Here is a 17,853-nt window from a genome sequence, read left to right as displayed (position 1 = left end):
GGGTTCCCCTGGGCGAGGCCTCGCCAGCCCCTGTAAAGAGGTGGGCATCTCCCGGGCAAACAAGGTGATGCCTGCAGGGGGCTCTGTGGGGAGCCCCCGGTCAGAGGTCCGGGGAGTGGAGCCTCCTGTCCCTCTCAGCGATGCACAAAGCACAGCGGTACCCTAAGGGCTCTGAGCAGTCCCGCCACAAGGACACCCCCTTAGCGTCCTGGAACCCAGAAGGTCAGTAGTTTGTTTCCAGGAGCCAAGCGGGAGAGCCGGGAGCCTGCAGAGCTTTCGGGCGAGGGCAGAGCACGGAGCCCGAGACGGAGCCCGAGAGGAAACGCTCCGCACCGCCCTCGCCAAGACCAGCCACTTCCTCCCACCGCGACCGGGGGCGCGGGCTCCGACGTGAGAAAAGTCACCTTCCCGTGCCCATGGCGGGAACTAGAGGCGTCCGAGAGGGGACTGACGGAACGTGAACATGAGATTATAACGGAATATATCCTTTATTAGCTGCTCAGTGAGGAGGGCGCGCTATTTATTATATGCAATTACAGTGTGTCATGCAAATATCGCGCTCAGGTGACTCCAGAGTAAACTGCTTATCATTTTTCATGGGAGCTGTTTCTTTCATTCGCCGTGCATGTCCGTCCGCCGCGGGCAGGCTGAGTGGGGAGGTGGGCGCAGGCCGGCGAGGACCGTCGGAGGACCCCGAGGTCGGCGGAGGGGCCGCTGTCTTTCCTTCTCCACGCTCTGTCCGCCCCCTGCCAGTCCCTCCAGCGCAGGCCGCCTGGCCCCTGCCCAGAGTGAGAAGCAGCTCGTCCAGTCAGGCTGAGCCGGGCGCAGGATAAATCGGCATCCCCGCTGAGCTCGGAGCAGAGGGAGGAGGAATGGCATTCGCCTCCGCACTCAATAGATCAAAGTAATTGATGTCACAGCCGCTCTGCCGGCTTCCACACACACAGGCTTTCACATAAAACCGGCCTCTCCCACCTGCCTGGCTTCCTCTGTAAGGACCCTTCAGACGTCAAAATAAAAAGGGTGCTGGAGTCTGGCGCCATGAGGGGAGCGGCTGGCTTACTGCCTCCCCAGTCACTCACGCTAACGAGGCGCGAGGGTGCGGCCTGCCTGGCACGTGGGGAGCAGTTAACGTGAGGACCAGCCAACCGCTGAGAATTGGAGGGTTCGCGCTCACCTCCACGCCAGGCAGGAAAGGGTCAGGCGTGCGGCCTTTTCGGGGGACCCCTCTGGAGCCAGGTGGGGCTGGAGCCCACTCTGGGAGGTGGGACCCTGGAGGGTTTCCAGCATGTCCCACTCTGCGCCCCCCCCCCCCCCCGGGTGTCCTGGGGACCGGCAGGTAGTGACCCATCCCTGGAGGCTTCCCCTCCGGGAGGAGACAGCGCCACGGTGAGCACTTGCTGGCCCATCACTGACCCTCTCCGCCGGCTGCTCTGTACTCTGAGGACGCCAGGGGGCCCATGCTCTCGCTCCCCGAATCCACAGCCGGGGCGGCAGGCCTGACGAGGTTTAGCAGGGTTCCTAGCCACCTGTTCCGGCCTCCTCCTTCCAGAGAGATGTTCCCGCGCTTCAGGAGGCCATGCTGTGCCTAAGTCCTGGGAGCGCCTCTCGGGACGGGTCCCGACGGTGGCCACCGCGGAGGGTGGGGAAGCCGCCCACGTCGCTCTAGATCCGTGTGCGCACCTGAGGGATGTTTAAAACTTCCAGCACGCTCTGTGTTTCCGTATGATGCCTCAGTAGTGTTTCTGTCCCTCCCGGCTCCCCAGAGAGAGGGAGGGCTCGCTATATGCAGTCCGTGGTCTTTTCCCAAATCGGCAGCTGTGACCATGTGACCGGGCCCTGACACAGGAGGTCACTGCGTCTGGTGGGCGCGGAGGGGCAGGAGGTGGGGCAGGTGCAGAGCCCACTCCGGCCGTCCACGTCGCCCGTGGCCCTGCTGGGTGGCCCTGCCGGCAGCCCTGGCTTCCTCTCTTCCTTTCGAGTCACCCACCTTCGTGGTTTAACCTTCAAGGTCGCAGGGAGCCTTCCCATCTGTGAGGCTCGGCTCCCGGATGGAGGCCCAGGGACAGGAGGCCCTGACACAGCCTTTTCTAAAAAGAGGACGCACTGTGTCCGGGGAGGATGGAAGGGACCCTCGGGGCAGAGCGCCCCCTGCAGGGGTGAAGCCACACAAGGTGATGTGGGGCGTGGGTGCCGGCTGAGGGCGCGGGGGCAGGCGGGGGAGGTCGGGGGCAGCAGGGTGGAGGTGGGAGCTGGAGTGAAGAAAGGGCGTCTGCGGGGTTCAAACCCTGACTGTGGCTCTCGGCCCCTCACTCCTTCCCGAGCTTCAGGCTCTGTACCGGCCTTCCCAATGTCTGAGAAGGGCCGTGTTTGTAAGTGTGTCTTCCTCAATGCCAGGGACATTTCTTCCCCTCTCCTTCCTCCCTCCCTCCCTCCCCATCTCCTTCCTCGTTAGACTAACACCTGCTTCACAGTGATGGCTTCAGGTGGAGCAAGAGCAGGACAGACCAGGGACGGGCTCGGAGCGGCTCCGGGATCAGACAGTGTGGGATCCCAGCGGGGAGGTGGCAGAGTCTGCGACTGGGCGTCAAACTGTGACCTCCCGGTTGACGCTCAACCCCTGAGCCATGCTGGCCGGGCTCCCTAGTCTTGGATGACACTTTTTCTGTATCTCTTTGTCCTTCCTCTCTATGTGGACCTCCTGCTGTTAACCGACTTCCACTGCCATCGGCCTACTGTTCCATGGGGACTCAGCGGGGTTTCCGGGCGTTTCTGCACCGGCCCCTTTTCCTCTCTAACAGAGGCAGGCTCCCCTGAAACTGCTCCCCTGAACTGCTCCCCTGAGCGAGGTGCCTTCCTCGGCGTGCTTCCCCTCCGCCCTCAGCTGTGGTGCAGACCTCCAGCGCCTTCCCCTCCCAGCACCACCACCCTGATCCCCTCCCCGCTGCGCTTCTAGCCATCTCTCCAGAAGGCGCAGGGCACAGCGGAGGGAAGGCATCATCCCATCTTTGGCTGGCAAGCCTGCATTGGTCTCGCACACTGCAAGCCTTCGCACACCTCAGCACCCGGGCCCGGCTGGCGAGGACGGCGGGCGTGGCACACATGCCAGCAGCATCCGGGGCGGGTGCCAGCCCGGAGCGCTCCCTCCCGCCCGATCCCCGCCAGCTCCCAGGAGGCACCAGCCGGCCTGCCTTGGCAAGGCGTAGAGGTGTGGGCTGGGTTTGTCAGCTCCTTATCAGCTTGTAAATTAACTTGACAGATTTTCTTCTTTAATTTCCCTTTTCCTTTTGAGGGGATGTTTGGATTCTTATTGCCTCGTCTTGTTTATATCCCAATTAAAGCAGGAAGCAATTATCATCAATTATCATGTGAGACTAGCTACTGTCTTGTAAATACCGTGCTAATTGACGTTAAGTTTAGATAGAAATTATTGTTGCCCGTTTCCCCTGAAAACGAAAGAACCGCGTGTGAAGAGAGAAGAAAGTGCATCTGCAAATGTATCTTTCCCTCCAATCAATCCATCTCCAGGACAATCTTCCTAAATGCCCACATTTTCCTCGTTTCTTAAGGCATCCCTTCATTCAGGCGTGTGTGATGCTGATGGGTGACAGCCTCCCAAGTGGCCCCCCAATAATCCCTGCTGCCTGCTCCCAAGCCCTTGGAGAACGTCTCCCACGTTACCAAGGATTGGCCCCACATGGACCCCCCAATCCAGTCCCAGCCAAGTCTGCAGAGAACCCCAGGTCGGACCCTAAGCCAGAACCACCTAGCTAAGTCACGGCCCAATGGCCCCCTCTCAGAAATCTGAAGCTATAATTAATACTCATTATTGCCGAAGCCACTGCAGACAGACGAGGATGGGTATTATGGATGGCTCCGATGGCGATGCTAACCCTCATTCCCTAGGACCGTGGTCGGCAAACTGTGGCTCTCGAGCCACACGCGGCTCTTTGGCCCCTTGAGTGTGGCTCTTCCACAAAATACCACAGCCTGGGCGAGTCTATTTTGAAGAAGTGGCGTTAGAAGAAGTTTAAGTTTAAAAAATGTGGCTTTCAAAAGAAATTTCAATCGTTGTCCTGTTGATATTTGGCTCTGTTGACTAATGAGTTTGCCAACCACTGCCCTAGGAAGACAGGATATGAAACAGACGTGGGGTTCTCCGTGAAGGGTTACTTTAATTAAAGGTAAACCACACCATGATTACTTTAATTAAAGGTAAACCACACGCAAATGGCTTGGAGATAATTGTGCCGCCAAGTCCGCTTCTGATTTGCAGTTGCTCTTTCTTGAGGACAAAGATCGATACCCAGATTCTGGCCCCGAGACCGACAGGAACAACGTACTTCCTGAGGAGGGAGCGAAGTCCTTGGGGAGGGCCGTGGCGGCTCCTCCATCGCGGGCGGGGGTTCGGCGTCGGTTCCCTGTCACTCGGCGTGAGGACCCGAGGCCCCCTTCGGCCAGCTGTTTTCTTCCCACGCCTCTTCACCCCCCGCAGTGCAGGCCTCGCCATCCGTACAGACGTCAGAGCTTGGGAAACATGTTCCAGGTCGTTATACAGTGAGGAGCCTAGCTCTCAGGGGAGATTTGTGTCTATTACTCCTTCTGTTAATCACCACAGGTATCCTTGAACTTAAAACTCACTGTGTTCTGCTTGTCCGCCTTGTACTCACAGTATTAGTCGTGTGGTGAGCACACACTATTTCTAAAAATCCACTCAGTGTAAATCTGGCCTTTAGAACTGTTGTAATTTTCTGTATTCTTTTGTTCCTCAGTTGACAAACAAACAAACAAAGGCTTGATTTGAATCATAGCACCTGTTTCTAAACCTAACACCGAGGTGAGTCCTCCCCTCTTACACGTGAGAGCAGAACTCGGGGGCTGAGCGAGCGTCTCTCACACGTGACCTCGCCTGTGGGACACGGACACCAACTGACCGGGTGGCGGGTGCTGGGACAGGCACGGCGCTGTGCGCGACCATCACTCGGAAGCCCCCGGAGGAGACAGGCGCCCCTGGTCTCCGCACAGCCTGGCGATCATTAAGTCATCAGCCCAACGCGAGCCGACAGAGCGGAGCCTTTTTAACGTGCGTCTTGAATGCGAAGGAACGCTTCGTTATCCTCTCCCATCTCAAGCTGCGACCATTGTGAGAGTCTGAGGATGATGGAGAGCAGGACAGGGAGACGCAGAACGCCAGGGAGAGAGTCGCTCTTCCTCCCGGGGGCTCCGTCCCTGGCCCAGCAGCAGGCGGGCAGCGGAGGCCAAAGGAAGAGCCAGCATTTGGGCTTGGGCACCTCCCAACAAAGGTCCACCCTTCGGAGAGTAAGCTTCCGAGGAGACTCCCTGGGTCCCTCTGACGTCGCCTAGAGGAGTGGGTTAGGGACTGGACCGCTTCCCCAAACTCATATGCTGAAGCCCCAACTCCCAGAGGGACTGTATTTGGAGACAGAGTTTTTTTTTTTTTTTTTTTAATATATTTTTATTGATTTCAGAGAGGAAGGGAGAGAGAGATAGAAACATCCATGAGGAGGGGGCATCACCGATCGGCTGCCTCCTGCAGGCCCCACACTGGGGGATCAAGCTGACGACCATGGCATGTGCCCTGAACTGGGAATCGAACCTTGACCTGGTTCATCGGTCACCACTCAACGGCTGAGCCACACCAGCCGGGCTGGAGCTGGAGTCTTTAAATAGGTCATTAAGGTCAAACGGGGTCATAAGGGTGAGGACCTCATCCAAGACAACGGATGTTCTTCCAGAAAGAGACAGCGGGGAGCGCGCAGAGGGGCCCTGGGAGAGACACAGCCACTGGGCGTCAGCTTGTCGCTGATGGCACTGCTCTCCGTGGAGAAGGACGGGCTGCGGTGGCTTCTGAAGGTGACCAGGAGCGGCTGGTGCCCTGTAAGACGCACTGGGGCCGGTGACTCTCCTCTGGGGCCTCGCCGGTGAAACGAAGAGATCAGATGAAGTGCTACGTCTGTGCGTCTGCGCGTTCTAGTTCCCATGAGACGTTTCTACCTCTGAGGCCCAGTCCCCGGACGACTCCACCCACCAGGACGGCACCGAAACCCAGCTAAACCCAGCCAGGGTGTCTGATGGCCGAGGACCAAATCCATCATCCAGGGCATCCGAGGAGAATTGAGAAATTCCAGCAGCACAGAGCCGGCAACCTGGCATGTAATTGGGAGGAGGAGGCACCGGGAAGGTGCGCCAGATGCAGGGAGGGGGGGGCTGACTTGTAAATGAGGGTGCCTTAGCTGAATGAAACGCAGGAGCCCATAAATATCTCATGATACCCAATGGATTTCTCAAAATGAGTTCCATTCCTCATTTGCAAATGAAACCCAGGAGGCTTGGGCGGCTCCCACCCCTTTGCCTAGATCTGTGCTGTACCTCAGGGAAATTTCTTCTGCTCCCATCCAGCGGTCAACACGATCAACTTTCCCTTGGCAATAACACATACGGAAGCTTTCCTACATGGGGCTTATAAAATGCTCACAGTAAGTGGAGCAGGACACATGAGAAACGTGAGGAAAGGACTGCAAGAAGACCATAGCCCTAACCTTAAACCTAACCCTAGCCCTAATCCTAACCCCAACCCCAACCCTAACCCTAACCCTAACCCCAACCCCAACCCTAACCCTAACCCTAACCCCAACCCTAACCCCAACCCCAACCCTAACCCTAACCCTAACCCTAACCCCAACCCCAACCCTAACCCTAACCCTAACCCCAACCCTAACCCCAACCCCAACCCTAACCCTAGCCCTAATCCTAACCCCCAACCCTAGCCCTAACCCTAACCCTAACCCTAACCCTCCCCCTCCCCCTCCAGATCCAGCCATTCCCAGCCCCGGTGTTTTCAGTGACTCCCATATGTTTTCAATGATTCGCTGTGATCTCCTCCTCACCTACCTCAAAACCACCTGGGTAGGTGCTTAAAACGCAACTTCTAGGGCAGTGGTCGGCAAACTCATTCGTCAACAGAGCCAAATATCAACAGTACAACGATTGAAATTTCTTTTGAGAGCCAAATGTTTTAAACTTAAACTTCTTCTAATGCCACTACTTTAAAACAGACACCCAGGCCGTGGTATTTTGTGGAAGAACCACACTCAAGGGGCCAAAGAGCCGCATGTGGCTCGCGAGCCACAGTTTGCCGACCACGGTTCTAGGGCACCACCCCGGATACTCCGGAGGGCAGCATGGAGCCCACCCACCACATGGGGACCAGATCCCCCAGGCCAGGCTAAGCTGACCCCGTCCAACCCCTCTCAAAACAGTTACAGCCTTGCCCTGGCCGGTTTGGCTCAGTGGATAGAGCACCGGCCTGCGGACTCAAGGGTCCCGGGTTCGATTCCGGTCAAGGGCATGTACCTTGGTTGCGGGCACATCCCCAGTGGGGGGTGTGCAGGAGGCAGCTGATCGATGACTCTCTCTCATCGATGTTTCTAACTCTCTGTCCCTCTCCCTTCCTCTCTGTGAAGAATCAATAAAAAATATATTTAAAAAAAAAAGTTACAGCCTTCACCCTCTTCACCAGCACCCCCATGCCAGATGATCTCTGAGCTCCTCTGCCAGGAGGCTGAGCTCCTTTTCCCTTAACCATAGCCCTCATCCTAACCCTACCCGAGGCAGAACCCTGGCCCTAACACTAAACCTAACACGAACCCTAGCCCTCATCCTAACCTTGTGCTCTAACCCGAAGCCTAACCCTAAGCCCAACCCTACCCCTCACCCTACCCCTCTGCCTTCTGCCCAGAGCCCAAAGCAGCCACCCAGGAGCTTCTGTCTCCCCCTCCTCTCCCCAGACAGCCCAGCCCTCGGGGCTCGAACGAGGAAGGAGAGGATTCCCTGGGCTCTAAGGACAGTCTGCCTCCCTCTCAGGACCCAGCCCCCTTGGCCTGTCCTACATCCCCTTTCTAGGTGTATTTCTCACATCCCACCCCCACAGCCAGGCAAGGGCCTCTCTCCAGGCTCAGCTCCCAGAACCCCCTTGCTTCCCTAAATCCCATCCTCCTCCTACTGCTCACACTTCTCCAAACCCTACTCCACTGCTTTGCTGTTCCCTCGGCCCAGGCTGATCATGTGGAGCTCTTATGAATATTCACAAGTGTCACCTCCTCCATGAAGCCTACATGAGTCCCAGCCCAGTCCCAAGATGACCACCTTGTCCTTTGTCCTCCACCGTGGACACTGCTCTGATGTCTCTACAATCCTGTGCTGTACGGGTCACGACTCTCACTCTGTAGGGAGACTCTAGTCACACAGGACTGGCTGCATCTTTTTATCTTGTCAGTCCCCACGCTGGGCAGAGTGGCACACAGTAGGCAGAGTGGCACTCAGTAGGCTCTCAAAAGATGCCTGGCCTGAGAACAAGAGTATTGAAATCCCGCTGAATGCCCGCCCTCCGGGGAAGAGCCCCTGATGTGAGCACCGGCTTCCCTATCAGGCCGGTGACTTACCAGCCGGACCCGCACACGCTGTGTGCCAGGCGTCACGCTGACCAAGGTGGTGAACTGGTTCCCGGCTCCCGTCCTCCCGGGAGCAGCCTCCCAGGAAGAGTGGTTAATGCGGTAAATTACCTTCCCAGCTGCTAACCCTGTGTTCCCACCTGTTTCCTTCCTTCCGCCCAGCTGGGCCTCGATGTGCCCGGTGATATTTACGCGAGTGTCTCCATTTCCTCGGACCGCTGTCCATCTGTTTGGCCGAGGGCTGAACTGCCGGACTGTGGCCAGGAGAGGAGACGGGAGCCAGACCGAACGGCGAGTCTCCCCGAGGGAGAGGCAGCCCCTCGCCAGCTTCCCCGCCTGTGCCGCCCCTGAAACTCAGGCTGGCAGATGCCACCCGAGCGGGGACCGGAAGGATCGCCCTCGAGGGGAGCGGGAGAGAATTAGGGGCGTCTTTCTTCTCTAAAGAGGCACCCGTGGAAGCTGAGCAGACACCACCACAGCTTGGACCTCTTCACCAGGTCCTCCCTCGCAGCCACATCTACACACACGTTTCCGTTCACTAAGCGCAGCCCCCTGGGCCTCCTGTGTCGGACACCCTGCTTCCCACGTCTCCCATCCCGCCAGGTCAACAGGCAGCGCCCCAGAACCTCCTGTTAGCAAACGCTGCCCTGAGTATGGGGAGGAGCCTTAAGACCGAGGCTGCACCTCGGAGTCTGAAGAGCCTGTTTGGGTTGTAGGCTGAAGGGTAACCCGGTAAGGCGGTGGTGGGAGTGAGCGGGGGTGTGGCTCAGAGCAGGCCCAGGCCATGGGGTAGCTCTGGATCTTGTTCCAAGTGCGATGGGAAGACACTGAAGGGTTTTAAGAGGAAGGCTGACATGGTCTGAATTACCTTTGTTTTTTTAAATATATTTTTATTGATTTCAGAGAGGGAGAGGGAGAGAAATAGAAACATCAATGATGAGAGGGAATCAGTGATTGGCTGCCTCCTGCACACCCCCTACTGGGGATCAAGCCCACAACCCAGGCATGTGCCCCTGACCGGAATCGAACCCGAGACCCTTCAGTCCGCAGGCCAATGCTCTATCCACTGAGCCATACCAGCCAGGGCTGAACTGCCTATACAAAGAACATGCAGCGCCTCCTTGTGGAGAACGCTGCGGAGGGACCAGGCTGCAGGCAGGTAGAGCAGACAGAACTAGTTTGGAGGTGAGAGGAGCGCAGTGAGTGTGCCTGGCGGTGACACAGACGGATCCCCGGTGGGAGAGAGTGGGTTCCGGGCAAAAGAGCAGGCCGAAGGGAGGCAGCCCTGGAGGGCAGGGCCCTTGTCAAGGTTAGGAAGGCCTGCAGAGGGCGCGCCTTGGACAGGAAGAGCACCGGGTCTGCCGTGGATGCCTCAGTCCCAGACGCCCGCCCATCGGACACCCCCGGGGAGAGGGCGGAGAGGGCGAGTGTGCGCTCAGCACAGTGATGGGCAACCTTTGGAGCTCGGTGTGTCAAACTTCGCCAAAAAACTGAGCATAACTCGGGTAGTGGGTCACTTTGAGGAAAAAAACTAACTCCAAGACTCTAGTCGCAAATGTTTCATCCTTAGGAGCAGCAAATGTTTCATCCTCGGCATGCGGCCGCGTGTCATCAGAAATGGCTACGCGTGTCAGTGCTGACACGCGTGTCGTAGGTTCGCCATCACTGGCTTAGCGCTTAGGGAGATGGAGAGGAGGCCGCAGGGGAGGGAGCCGAGACGGGACGGGCAGCGCGGCCTCCACGTGCCGCCCGGATTAAAGGCAGCTCCTCTCGCAGACCGTTTGCCGGATGTCACTCCACCGACCGCCCCCACACCTGGGTTTCAGGCCTCGGGCCTCGGGCCTCGGGCCTGGGAGAGGAGGTGTCTGTTGTTGTAAGCCTCCCACGGCGTGGTATGTAGTGACGCAGCCTTAGGGAAGGAACTAACACAGGCCTGCCTTACACAGCGAGGACACCCGAGTTCCAAAGAGGTGACGCTGCTTTCTGAAGGGCAAAGCATCGGCCCGTTTCCTGCATTCGGCCCTGGAAAACGTCCGCCCGGGACCAGGAGTCAGCTTGCTACGTGGATAGACAGTGCCCTCCGGGCCCGCAGTCCGTGGGGAGACAGGCAGAGAGCTGAGCCAAGTGCGTTAGCCTCGGACACCGCCGTGCTGGCAAAGGCCACCTGGCGGCCTGAGAGCCCATCCTGCCCTCCCTTCACCTGCCAAATGGGGGCAGGTGAAGGGAGGGCAGGATGGGGGTGTGCACGGGGCAGCACCCAGGAAGCCGGGATGGAGCACTGCTCCCCGAATCGGGCAGGGTGGGTCCTTTTTATTGCATTTTTTAATCTTTATAGTTGAAAATATTACATAGGTCCTCCTTTCCCCCCATTAACTTCTTCCAGTCCACTCCCAGCCCCCCAAGGCCCTCACCACCCCACTGTCTATGCTCACAGGTTATGCATGTATGCATACAAGTTCATTGGTTGATCTCTTCCCATCTACCCTCCCTTGCCTTCCCTCTGAGGTTCAACAGTATGTTCATATTTTTATGTCTCTGGGTCTATTTCTGATCATCCGTTTATTTGGTTCATTAGATTCCACACAAGAGTGAGATCACGTGGTACTTATCTTCCCACTTCTTCTTAGGAATATAACCTAAGAAACCCAAAACACCAATCAGAAAGGACATATGCACCCCTATGTTCATAGCAGCACAATTTACAATAGCTAAGATTTGGAAACAGCTTAAGTGCCCATCAGCAGATGAGTGGATAAAAAAACAACACTGCGGCACATTTACACCATGGAATACTACGCGGCCATAAAAAAAGAACGAACTCTTACCACTTGCAGCAGCATGGAGGGACCTGGAGGGTGTTATGCTGAGCCAAGTAAGCGTGGGTCCTTTCAACTGAGCTCCTGCCACTGTGCAAGGCACTGCCCACAGACACTCACGGAGTCCTCATCAGCACTTTGAGGAGGACATCAGTGCACATGCACCCCACAGGTGAGAACCCAGAGCTCAGGGACCACTTAGCTGGAGGGGGGGAGCCACCTGCCCGGGTCACAGGGCCAGTGCCCTCAAACAGGAACCACAGGGCATCTGTTGTCCAACCACCCCTCTTATTTTTTTCAATCCTCGCCCATGAACATGTTTTCATTGATTTTTAGGGGGAGAGAGAGAGAAACATCAATGTGAGAGGGAAACATCAATCGGTCATCTCCTGTACGTGTCCTAACCAAGGATTGAACCTGCAACCTAGGCATGTGCCATGACCGGGAATTGAACTCCAAACCTATTTTCTTTTCTTTCTTTTTTTTTGTGCGTGGGACGACACTCCAACCAACCGAGCCACTGGGCCAGGGCCAACGACCCCTCCCCTTTGTCCCCTTACACTGTATTCGTCCGCCACCTGTTATCCTGGCCCCTCCTTAGCTTTGACCCTTACAAGCAGCTTGACCTCAGAGAGGACCTAGCCTCGATGAGACTCGGTCTCCCCATCTGCAACCCGGGATCGACCGTGACCACAGTTGCATGAGACGCATCACCTCTCTCTGCACAGACAGCAGCCTTGTGGCCTTGGGTGGGCCTCCCCAATGCCAGCGAGGGCGCAGCACAGCACAGCCGGCGAGAACAGTCCCCCCAGAACGCTCCCGCTCCCTCTGCACGTGGGCGATGGACAGGAGCTTACCTGTCTCCGCAGCATCCCCAGGTGGGCCAGAGGCAGGGAAGGCCACTGGGAGGGCAGGTATCCTGCGGCTCCATCTACGGTAGAAACACACACACAGAGACAGAAATACTGAGGGATGGGAAGTCCTGGGCAAAGAACAGCTGTAGCCAGTGAGGAACACGTCACAGGAACACATCTGTGTAACGAATGCGCCCGCTGCCGAAGGTGACTGTCAGTTTCACGTTAGATTGGGGACCATTGTCCCAAATGGGGGCAGCAGGCCCCTCTGGGTCCAGGGCACTTTGAAAGACGCAAAAGGCAGCTGGGGAAGGGGCAGGAGCTCAGTGAGGCTGGCTCTGCAGAAATGAGTTCAAGCGCTGGACTTGAACTCCAAGCGCTCTGCCCGGCCCAGGCTGCCTCAACTCCTCGGAGTCACTCCCCAAGGGCAGGGGGCCCCTCGTTCAGTCCACGTACGCAGTCCCTGACCGTGCAGAACCCCCGATCCCCTGGACCAAGGGGGCCTGCACAAACTGCCCACCCCTCACTCCGTTCCTGCCAACCGGGCTCCCTCTCCATGTGACTGATAATCAGGGGAATAATGAGATCCCAGAACCCTCCCACCCTGGGCAGCAGCTCGTCCCAGGAAGTCATTAAAGCAGGAACTCAAACTCTCAACTGTTGGCCCTGGGGTGGGGGGCGGGGGGCGTGCTGTTTACCTTCCTCTGATTCAGCCGAGTGCCGATTAGCTCAGTGATATTTACATAAACATCTCGATCTGGAGGCGGATTGTCCATCTGCTTCTGAGAGGGTGTAATTAGGTCCGGTTGCTAGGGAAGGAGAAATTAATCCTTCCCAACACTAACCTTTTCCATTGATGTATGTTTCGCAATGGACTGTGTGACATGCCTTGTGTACATTGGGCAAATGAGCGTTTCAGAATGGGGAAATGATTTTTTTAAACGGAAACTATATCTCTATTTCCAAATCTCGAAAATAACTGGGTATTTATATGTACACACACACACACACACACACACACACACACACACACACCCCTCCTCTGGTGGGGGTTTCTTTGCAGGTTTCTGGGTGATGTCGCCTCCATTTCACTCTGTGGAGGCTGCGCTCTCCCGGTCTGCGCACCTGGGCGCTCCTGCCAGGCCTCTCGCCTCCAGGGAAAGTGCAAAGCCCTATATCCAGTCCCTGAGCGTGTTGGTGTGACCACAGTTGTATCTTTCGCCTAAATCCTACAAGAACGTCCCCATGAAATTTATGCCGACATCGGGGCTCTCGGGGCGTAAGAACGATGGCTGGGCGCCAGCGTGGAGACCAGGGCGGAGCACAGAGAAAGAAGCCGTTTGGTTCACTGGGGGCGAGGAGGAGTGTCTTTCTTGTGTGTGCGTCTTTACGGAATCCCATTTGGGGTGGCCACAGCGTTCCTTACGAAACGCGAAAAACAGGACAAAGAAAGATTTCAATGAATTGCCATTTAAAAGTCAGTGATATTGAGCAGGAAGTAAAAACGCTCACCACGCTCTAAAAAGTATGAAAATACTCTCTTATCGAGTGGAGCATTCTTGAGATTGCTATTTGGTTAACTTAAGGAGTTTTACTAATGACATTTTTAAAAAATCGTCCGGGGAACCTCTGCTCTTCTGCTTGCGGGCCACACAGCAGGCCACACAGCAGGCCACGTAGCTGGCTTCCTGCCCCTTCCCCCCGAGGGGGCCACCACTCCCACCCAGCAGAGGCAGGGAGACAGCTGGGCTATTCATTCAAAGGAAGCACCGACGATCGTGTTCACGAGGGATGTCTGTCCGCCCGACGGCCGCCACAGGCCTCCCAGCACAGACAGATGCCAGGGTCTCAGGGCACAAGGTCACCCACTGTTCACGCCAAAGAGCCAGACAACTGAGCCTTGACCCATTCCGCAGCGGGCCGCGAGTTTCCCAAGAGTCCTCGTTTCACAAAAGGTCTCCTTCTCTCAGGCACGTGTCATGTCATCCCCTCGCCCCCAGCACTTCCTGTTCCCAAAACAGCCCTCGGTCAGTCCCATCAGCAGAGCTGGGCTGGCCTCTAGCTCTGCCCTCTTTTCGCCAGTGACTTTGGGTGAATCACTTAATTTCTCAGAGTCCCAAGGATGCCAGCTGCCCCGCCGGCCTCCCCCGCACCGGGTACACAAAGCGTTCTTTACCACCATTTATTCTTTCCTGAAACACGGGGCGTCAGAAACACTGGGCTCTAGTCCTTGGTGCGTCTTCCAGGACTGTCTCCATTCCCTGTATCACTGCCGCAACCCTCCAGGGCAGGTCCTGTCACCTTGAAAAGGAAAGCTGTCACAACAGACCTGACCTCAGAAAAGTCAAAAGCTAACAACAGCCCGCGGCATTGTGTGATGGCAGCCTTAGCCAGCTAACGCAGCTCCCCCCAACCAGGCTCTGAAGCCAGTGAAAGCAAACCCACTCGGCCCTTCTGTTGGGGTCCGATGCCAGCACTGGGCTGGGCCCGGCCCAGCCGGGGAGCAGAGGGAGGTGTCCCAGGCCCCTGAATGGCTCTGAGCAATGAGTTCCACCCTCAGGACCACAGGGCGTTTAACATGATTGACAGCCCAGGTCGGGACAGGAAACGGGGCGGCCGGGCTGGAGTGTGGTCCCGGCCTCCCTCGGAGCTTGTCAGACACGCATATTCAGGGCCCACGCTGTGGCCTGGGGCCCAGGATTTTACGTGACAACACTCTCTGTTGCTGAATCTTAAAAAGTCTACGTTTGAGAAGCCCCGGGCTGGAGGGAAGGTGTCTAAGTGGATGAAAGGCTCGCTGCGCTTCTGACCAACACCAGGCCAGAGTGGCCGGAGCGGGGTGGCGTGTCCTCTGTGGGAAGCCGGTGCCCCTGGAGGAGGGAGGGAGACCCCTGGTTTACACCACGGGATTCCTGAGCGCGGCTCGGCACAGGCTGGGCTGCGCTGAGGGTACGCTCGCTCACGAGGAGAGAGAGCTGACCCTGGGACCCTTGGCACTCTGGGTCTTAGCTGTCATGTCCTACGAGGAGGGGAGGGGACGGGGGCTTGGCACAACAGACAGCTTCGGGGTCAGGAGAATGTGCCACCTGCCTGCAGAGTGCCCCCGTGTGGTCCAGATGGGAGGTGCACGTGGAGATACTGGGGCTCTTTTAGAGGAGCTTACACCAAGCTTGAGGGCCGTGCCAGTGAGCCAGCATCCCTTTGCTGGGGCGTGAGGTTTGCCACGCCTGGACCACCCGTGGCTACGCCCCAGGGGCAGCTCTAACGCAGCATCCCCGGCAAAGCCGTCCTTCACGCAGCACGGCCAGACCCCTCCGCCACGGGCACTTCCTCCTGAAAACCACCGCTGGACCCTGACCACTGCCTGCAAGACGTGCTGATCCTGTGCGGATGCCTCCGCAGGTTCCTGGGCACAGGGACCCTGTCTCCTTCCCGCCCGCCTCCCTGGCACCCCTGGCAGTGCCCCCGCAGCGAGGGAGGACGGTGCCCGTGTGGAGTCTGCGACTGAGACCCACGCCAGAGCTTTAGGGGCTCTGAATGCGCCTCATTTCACCTAAGTGTGAGGCGCCTCACATTTCTTAGGAGTTTTAAATGGAATGCTGGAAATTCACGCTTTCGTTCCCTTTTCCTGAGAACGTTCCTTTTCTAGAATAATCTGCAGGCTGCCTCGCAGGCACTGTGCAGCCATCTGGAGGACGCGCTGCGGCTCCGACGTGCGGAAGGGGTGGGTGTGCAGACGCCCTGGCGAAGCAGGAGGGGGGGTGCACAGCAACCCGGCCTCCCCGCCCTGCTCCCCGGCCCCGCTCCTGTGCCCCGACTCTGGACCCAGGCTCCACGCACCCTCCACAGCCCACAAGTGTGTTAAAGATTTAACGGGCCACTCCTCCCACAAATACGCTTTGTCGTACCGAGGGTACGATGGAGACATGCTTTCTCACAAGGATGCCTCCGTGATCAAGTGTCGGGATGCTGAGTCGGGCAGGGGCGCTGGGAGCCGGGCCAGCGTTTAAAACCTCCAGGCAAAGCTCGCCAGGATGTGCACGTGCAGAGGGGAAGGGTGGGGGCGGGGTGGGGAAGTGTGTCTCCCACAACTCACTGGCAGAATTTGATCTTTCTAGTTTTTAAAATGATGCCCTCCACTGAAAATGCAATTTGCTTAATTACTAGTATAAAAGCACGTGTGTGTGTGTATAATGTGTATTGGTCTGTGTGTGTGTGTATAATGTGTATTGGTCTCTGTGTGTGTATATAATGTGTATTGGTCTATGTCTGTGTATATAATGTGTATTGGTCTGTGTGTGTATATAATGTGTATTGGTCTATGTCTGTATATATAATGTGTATTGGTCTGTGTGTGTGTATAATGTGTATTGGTCTGTGTGTGTATATAATGTGTATTGGTCTATGTCTCTGTATATAATGTGTATTGGTCTGTGTGTGTATCTAATGTGTATTGGTCTGTGTGTGTGTATATAATGTGTATTGGTCTATGTCTGTGTATATAATGTGTATTGGTCTGTGTGTGTATATAATGTGTATTGGTCTATGTCTGTGTATATAATGTGTATTGGTCTGTGTGTGTGTATAATGTGTATTGGTCTGTGTGTGTGTATAATATGTATTGGTCTGTGTGTGTATATAATGTGTATTGGTCTATGTCTGTGTATATAATGTGTATTGGTCTGTGTGTGTATATAATGTGTATTGGTCTGTGTGTGTATATAATGTGTATTGGTCTCTGTGTGTATATAATGTGTATTGGTCTGTGTGTATATAATGTGTATTGGTCTCTGTGTGTGTATATAATGTGCATTGGTCTCTGTGTGTGTATAATGTGTATTGGTCTGTGTGTATATAATGTGTATTGGTCTCTGTGTGTGTATATAATGTGTATTGGTCTGTGTGTGTAATGTGTATTGGTCTCTGTGTGTGTCTGTATGTGTGTGTGTGTGTGTTGTCTCTAGCCCCCTGACCCTTCTCCCCACACATTCCTCTTCTCTCCTGCTCACACTCCAGGCCTGGAGCCTGGACCTAAAGCGCTTGCAGGGGAACCAGTTTTCAGCCCCTTCCCGTTTGGCCCGATCAGCAAAACAACTCTGAGGCTGCCCACGCTTTGGCACCGATTCAGGCATTCAAGCAATTCCAAGCTTAGTTCCAAACCAGCCGCCAGGCTCCCCGGAGAAGGTGGCCAGCGTCTGTGGGCGCCTGCACAGCAAGGGGCGGGCTCTGGGTGTGGCCCCCCCACACCCCCGGGCACCGGAGCTGCGGGTGGCAGTGTTTAGAAGGGGCGACCACGCCTGCGGGGATGATGCATTTCACGGGGCATCATCAAACCGACGTGCTGCTGGGCTCCACCAGGTACGCCAACGTGACGGCTGCCAGCCCACAGCGAGGCAGGGAGCGATCTGCCGGCCCAGCAGTCTAATCACAGCACCACCCGCCCTGCGCCCCGGGGCCTCGTGAGGGACTTAGCGGGGCTGCGTTTATGACTGTTCCTGTTATCATTTCCTCAGGGGCCTCTGTGACTGCCCAATTAGAATGATTCCTCCTGCAGCTTATTGCCATTTGCCACTGGGTTCCTCCTGTCAGAAACCCCACGTAATCCCCAGGCAGAAAAAGACGGCACAGCATTATGCTAATGCATCGGCGCGTCATCCATCAGCAGGGACTGCACGCGTTAGTCACCCCACCCCACGGGGAGGGATTCGGGGG

This window comes from Cnephaeus nilssonii (assembly GCF_951640355.1).
Source record: "Cnephaeus nilssonii genome assembly, chromosome: 18".
Lineage (NCBI taxonomy): Eukaryota > Metazoa > Chordata > Mammalia > Chiroptera > Vespertilionidae > Cnephaeus > Cnephaeus nilssonii.
Note: the sequence above shows the minus strand (reverse complement) of the source record.